The sequence below is a fragment of the Magnolia sinica genome, chromosome 5, assembly GCF_029962835.1.
Source record: "Magnolia sinica isolate HGM2019 chromosome 5, MsV1, whole genome shotgun sequence".
Lineage (NCBI taxonomy): Eukaryota > Viridiplantae > Streptophyta > Magnoliopsida > Magnoliales > Magnoliaceae > Magnolia > Magnolia sinica.
Genome location: NC_080577.1, coordinates 64,838,353 through 64,844,621, shown reverse-complemented (window position 1 = coordinate 64,844,621; position 6,269 = coordinate 64,838,353). Strand labels below are relative to the sequence as shown.

Genomic DNA, 6,269 nt, shown 5'->3' with positions numbered 1-6,269 from the left:
CGACCAAGAATGACGGGAATTTGAGTGTTCATATCCATGATGGGTTGAGTATCCAAGATGATAAAATCTATCAGGTAATAGAATCTATCAACTTGGACCAACACATCCTTAATTATCCCTCTCGGTGCATGAACTGAGTGATCGGCAAGTCGTAATGTAGTTTGGGTGGGTTTCAATTCACCTAAACTTAGCTATTCGTAGACCGAGTAAGGAATCAGATTTACACTCACTCCTAAGTCAAGAAGTGCGTGCTCAATCCAGTAGTTCCCAATTACACAAGCGACGGTTGGGATACCAGGATCTTTGTATTTCTATGGCACATCTTACTTTAGGATGACACTCACTTTTTTAGTTAAAAAGATTTTCTTTTGAACATTTTGCCATCTTTTGGTCGTACACAAGTCTTTCAAAATTTTGACATATGAAGGTATTTGTTTAATCGCATCTAGTAGAGGAATATTGACCTTCACTTGTTTCAACACCTCTAGAATGTCCTGAGAGTTAGAGAGAGATTTTGGTGCAATCAAGTGTTGGGGGAATGGGGCAATCAGTTTGCCTTGAAGTTTTGATCCCAATTCTTATGGAGAAGTGCTAGGTCTATCATCGTTGTCCTCTTCTAGGTCCTTAAGCTTTTCATCCCTTATTGGAATAGATTTGTCAATTATCTTCCCACTCCTAAGAGTGGTGATAGACTTAACTTGCTCCATTTGATTTGAAGAGCTTCAATCACTTATTTCGTATTGCGGTTTAGGATTGGGAAACTGGAAGATTCCCTTTTTCTCCAATTGAATTTTTGTCTCATGCCCTTGTATGGCCTTTGAAAGGTCTTGAAGGGTTTGCAATATACCCTGAGTGATAAGCTCTTGGTTTTGAATATGTTTCCAGACCGAATCCTCTTAAGGTCTCCCTTGATTCAAGAATTGGTTAGGGATTCCTTGAGGAGTAACAGTTTGTCCATTCCTCCAACTAAAGTTTGGATGATTTCTCCAACTAAGATTGTATGTGTTAGAGATGGGTCCACTAAAAGGTCTTGGTAGTTGTTTACGCCATTCGATTACTTGTTCAGTGCCTCTTAAAAAGCAGGTATCGTTGGGCAATTTTCAATTGTATGTATGTTGCAAGCACAGATACCGCAAACAACTTCCTTAGCCTTATCCTTCTTAAGTTTCATGGCCTCAACCTTCCTTGGGAGATTGGCCACTTTAGCATTTATATCATCATCCTCTCTCAGCAAGTATATCCTACCTCTCTCCCTTACTTGAGTAGGCTTAGATATGGTGCTTAGTTTTAGGGTGATGTCTCATGATTGTGCAGTTTTAGCGAGTTTGTCAAAGTAATCCCACACCTCATCAACATTCTTATTCATGAATTCCCCATTGCACATCGTCTCGATGAATTGGCGTATGGAAGATGTCAATCCATCGTGGAAGAAAGTTGTTATGCACCACTTTTCAAAACCGTGTTGTGGGCATGAATTGACAAGATCCTTGAACCGCTCCCAACATTGGAAGAATGTTTTATCTTCCTTTTGAGCAAAGTTCATGATCGAATTCTTAATGGTGTTCATCTTATTGTATGGAAAGAATTTTTTTATGAACTCCTTCATCATGTCATTCCATGTACCAATAGATCATGGACGTAGTGAGTGCAACCTTCTCTTATCTTTCTCTTTCAAGGAGAAAGGAAAGAGTTTTAGCCTGACCATGTCCTCAGACATGTTAGGAAAGTATAAGGTAGTTATAACCTCGTCAAACTCTTGTAAGTGCAGGTATGAACTTTCAAATTCAAGTCCAAGGAATTTTGAAAGGAGTTGGATCACTCCATGCTTGATATCCATGTTTCCTGTGTCTCCTAGAAAAATCATGTATGAGGGCATGCTCACTCCCACCAGTTGTAGATAATCTCGTAAAGTACGAGGCGGGAGTGTTTGATGCACCTCATTCTCATCCTGGACTTCCTTAACCCTAGGTTGAGGTTGTATTCCTAGTTGATTAACTGGTTGATTCGCACCCATAACCTCAAATAACTCTGAGGATCTCAATTCGTGTCTAATCGTGTGATGGATAGATAACCCCTCAACCAATCCTCCTTCACTCAAAAGACGTTGAGTGTTGTCACGGACCCACTTGGGCATGAATCACTCTCAGCCCTCAATTTCAGATTCTAACCTAAACCTAAAAGAAAGAATAAAGAAATAACAATCTAAAAAGAGAGAGAGAGAGAATTAGAAAGAAGTTACAAAATTAGAAGTTCCTAAATTAAGATCTTGTAAAACAAAACAAAACAAATCAGTTTCTAAAAACAGAAATTCTAGGATTAGAAAGTTTCTAAAATAAAAAATAAAAAGATGTGTTAGTTTCTAAAAATAAATTAGCAAAGTTGTGAGACTCGTATCCTAGCCCGTACTGTTCTGTAAGCTTCCGCGGTCCTCCCGGTCAAATTTTAGAGACGCACGATGCGCAGATAGTAATTGCATGTGACCCTGAGTCGTATCACATATTCCAGAGTCGGCTCAACTTGAGACTTGTACCCTTGCGACCGCACTGTCGCCGCGGTTTCGACGCTACATCTCGTGCACTGAGGCGATAGCCGGGCCAGGAGATGTGGGCCCGCATTCAGTTTAAGGAAAACGCTGCGTGTTGCAAATCCCAAGCGAATATATCTCATCAAATGTCAAGTAGACATCCCATCACTCACCCCATCCCCAAGTATAATAACCATCCCCAAAGTCAACTATGTCAAGTACATCCATCACCTTTCACCCATCCCTCACCTATCACACCCATCTCTTACATCACCTCTCTCTCATCTCTCTCTCATTTTCCTCCTAAGCCCCATGACAGCAACCGTCCAAGCTATTTCCTTAAGAGAGAGAGAGAGAGAGCTAGTGTGGCCCACCTTCCTACCATCCAATCCCACCCTCCAAACATCATCTCGACTGTTGAAATGCATTCCATTAGGCTTTAGAACGCATCGGTGGAAGGAGAAGTCCATGATCAAAGGTGGGTATTTTCATAGGCATAGATTTATGCTTTAATAATGAGCCAAGTGGGGCCTACCAATTGATGGTATGGATCTCACTTTGGACCCTAGGTGTGGCCAATGGCCCACCATGATTCACATGATCATTTCATGATGGAGCCATTCTCCATGGACCCCATCATGATGTTTTTTTCCTTATATGGAAAGGGTCGTCTAGAACTTACATTTTGGTGGAGAAGGATCTCCACCGTTGATTTTGATTGGTGGGCCCACATGTAATAGGACCCATTTGATGTATGTTGTATGCATGGAAGGGAGGGCCCATAGTACCGGGGTCCATCCATCTCTTGTTCTCTCTCTCTTTCTCTCTCTACTTTCATTTTTTGATGATGGTGATGATATGTGGAGTGGGACCCACCATGTTGTCCATGTGAATCCACACCATCCAGGCCATGAGGTCACGTGATGTATGTGTTTTACCCACGCTGGCCATCAGCCGTGGGGCCACCTTGAGGCCGTACTATATCCTGCACGTGGACCCCCCTTACCTTGATGCTACACTACGTCCAGGGCCTAGACGTTTTAAATATATATATATATATATATATTATATAATAATAAATAATATAATATAGTATAATATACATTTATATATGTATATAACCAGTGGGTCCCACACGTGTGGACCCACCTAACCCTTTTATCTTATCTAGGCCGTACGTGGCCACCTGGATGTACACGTGAATCCATGCCGTCCATCCAGGAATGAAGCCGATTCAAATCTCTGGTAGAGCTCACCACCGTCCAGCACGTGGGACGGTGGGGCCCATCCATGGTGCATATTTTTTATCTATACCCTCTATCTGTAAGGCCCACTTATCTGTTGTAAGGGTTGCTCCCACACCGTCCAGGAAAGGAAGGTGTTGCTGGAGCACTCTGATGTAAGTGTTTCATCAACTCTGTTCATCCGTGGTAGCCCATCCACGTGGGACCCACCTAATGTATAGATCCCACCCTCACCGTCCATCTGTTTACTATCCAGACTATCTGTCTGATGGACGATGGGCCAGCCCCGTGTAGCTGTAACGTCAGCAAGTTTTGAGGACTCCATAGTGATGTAGCTGATATCTAACAGCCCCACCATGATGGATGTGTTCCATCCAAACTGTCCATCCATTTCACAAGTTCATCTTAAGGCTTAGGACAAGAAAATGAAGCAGATCTGATGATAAGGTGGACCACACCGCAGAAAATAGTGTAGAGTGAACGTCCACCATTGAAAACCTTTTTTATTTTGGGGTCACGGAAGTTTGAATCAATATGAAATTTATTTTTCCTCTCAATCCAGGTCTTTGTGACCTTATGATCAGGTTGGACAGAAAATAAAATGGTGGGCCACGCGAGTTTAAACGATGAAAATCATTATCTCCACTGCTATTTGTGGTATGGTCCACATGATTCCCCGATGTGATCCATTTCTTTTCGATTAACGCGGTAAAATGATCTTAAAAAAAATAAAGAATGGTGTATATGATGAGGCTCATTGTGATGTATTTGGGATCCAGGCGTGAGGCCCATTGTGATGTATTTTCAGCCCATTTGGTAAGTCCCATGTGATGTATTTATGGCCCATGTACAGGGCCCACATGTTATGTATTTGAGGCCCATGTGCAGGGCCCACCTGTTGTGTATATGAGGCCCATTAGTGTGGCCCATTAATGTTGTCCACTTGATGTGTATGAGGCCCATTAGTGCGGCCCATTGATGCAGCCCACTTCATGTGTATGAGGCCCATTAGTGCGGCCCATTAATGCAGTCCACTTGATGTGTAGTGCGGCTCATTAATGCGGTCCACTTGATGTGTATGAGGCCCATTAGTTTGGCCCATTAATGCGGTCCACTTGATGTGTATGAGGCTCATTAGTGCGGCCCATTAAAGTGGTCCACTTGATGTGTATGAGGCCCATTAGTGTGGCCCATTACTACAGCCCACTTGATGTGTACGAGGCCCATTAGTGCGGCCCATTGATGTAGCCCACTTGAGTCCATGTGCAGGGCCCACCTATAATGTATATTAGGCCCATGTGTAGGGCCCACCTATTGTGTATTAAGGCCCATGGGTTATGGCCCATTGTGATGTATTTCCAACCCAGATGTCAAGGCCCGATGTTATGTATGAGAGGCCCATGGTTGTGGCCCATTGTAACGCCTTGGATTTTGGGGGTTGAGCAAAGCTCTACTCCCGAGATCCAGCACATCACTTATGCAATATGGATGATAATGTTCAGATTTCACCCATATTAATGGGTTAAGCATGAGTGAGATTATATTAAAATAGCATATCATACTCTGGATATAATTAAATTAAGCAAGCGAAAGACTGAAACATATATATTTAAATATGTAGGTGTTTTACCAACTCCAGTGTATGAGTATGTAACCAGGCTAAATATGTATAGGTATTGTTTCAAAATATACAAAAAGAAGAAATATAAAGTATTCAACTAAACCAAAATCCTAGTGTTCCCTACGTATCAGCATGAGGTCTACATCGACCCACCTGATAATTGAAAGTAGGAGAACTCCTCCTCATCCATGTAGTCCTGCTCCATAGCATAGACTACCTCAATACCTGCATCTAAACCATAATCTAGTTAGTGTTTTAAAACACCATCCCAGGTGAAAATGAGTAGCTAATTCTGTGGAACTATAAAGTAAAGGTTAACATGTTATCAAGTTAATCAAGCAGTAATGATAAAGCAATACAACAAGCATTTCTAACTACTCTTATTAATGCAGGGGTGATATGCAGTAATGATGCATGTCCTCACACAAAGCTCCCTCAAAAGCGACTCCATGAACCATTTGCGCGTGGTAAACTCCCTAAATGTGCACTTCCTCACCAAAGCATATATAAATGCGGTGCATGGTCGTGTTAGCCAAGTACTTAATTAGGCTTATTCATACAGTAGATTTGGGAAGCTAAGGTACCTCCCTTTATATCATATACCCAAACCAAAGAATCCATCTAGGGTCGTCAATCCTAGTTAACCACATACAATAGGCAAGTTGTAGGGCATCACCCCTAATGAAAAGCAGTGGATGGGTAAATTTAAGAGTTTATACTTGTGGTTACTGCGGGGAGGCTCGTTACCTCAGCACAGGCCGACAGCTCAAATACAGTGTCCCATACCACCGTATTCGACTCACGAGTTTAGGTTGCTCACTGGTCACTATGGTGAGGCTTATCACCCCAGCATAGGCCGACAGCTTGACCACAGTGTCTC

The 6,269-nt window shown here is 42.3% G+C and overlaps 1 non-coding gene across 1 annotated transcript; it reads left to right on the top strand.

Annotated features, from left to right (window-relative positions):
- Positions 1 to 1,454: 1,454 nt before the first annotated feature.
- LOC131247703 (small nucleolar RNA R71) lies at positions 1,455 to 1,561 on the top strand. Its single transcript, XR_009171975.1, has one exon. It is a non-coding gene; the product is annotated as a small nucleolar RNA R71 (small nucleolar RNA).
- The last annotated feature ends 4,708 nt before the right edge of the window (positions 1,562 to 6,269 follow it).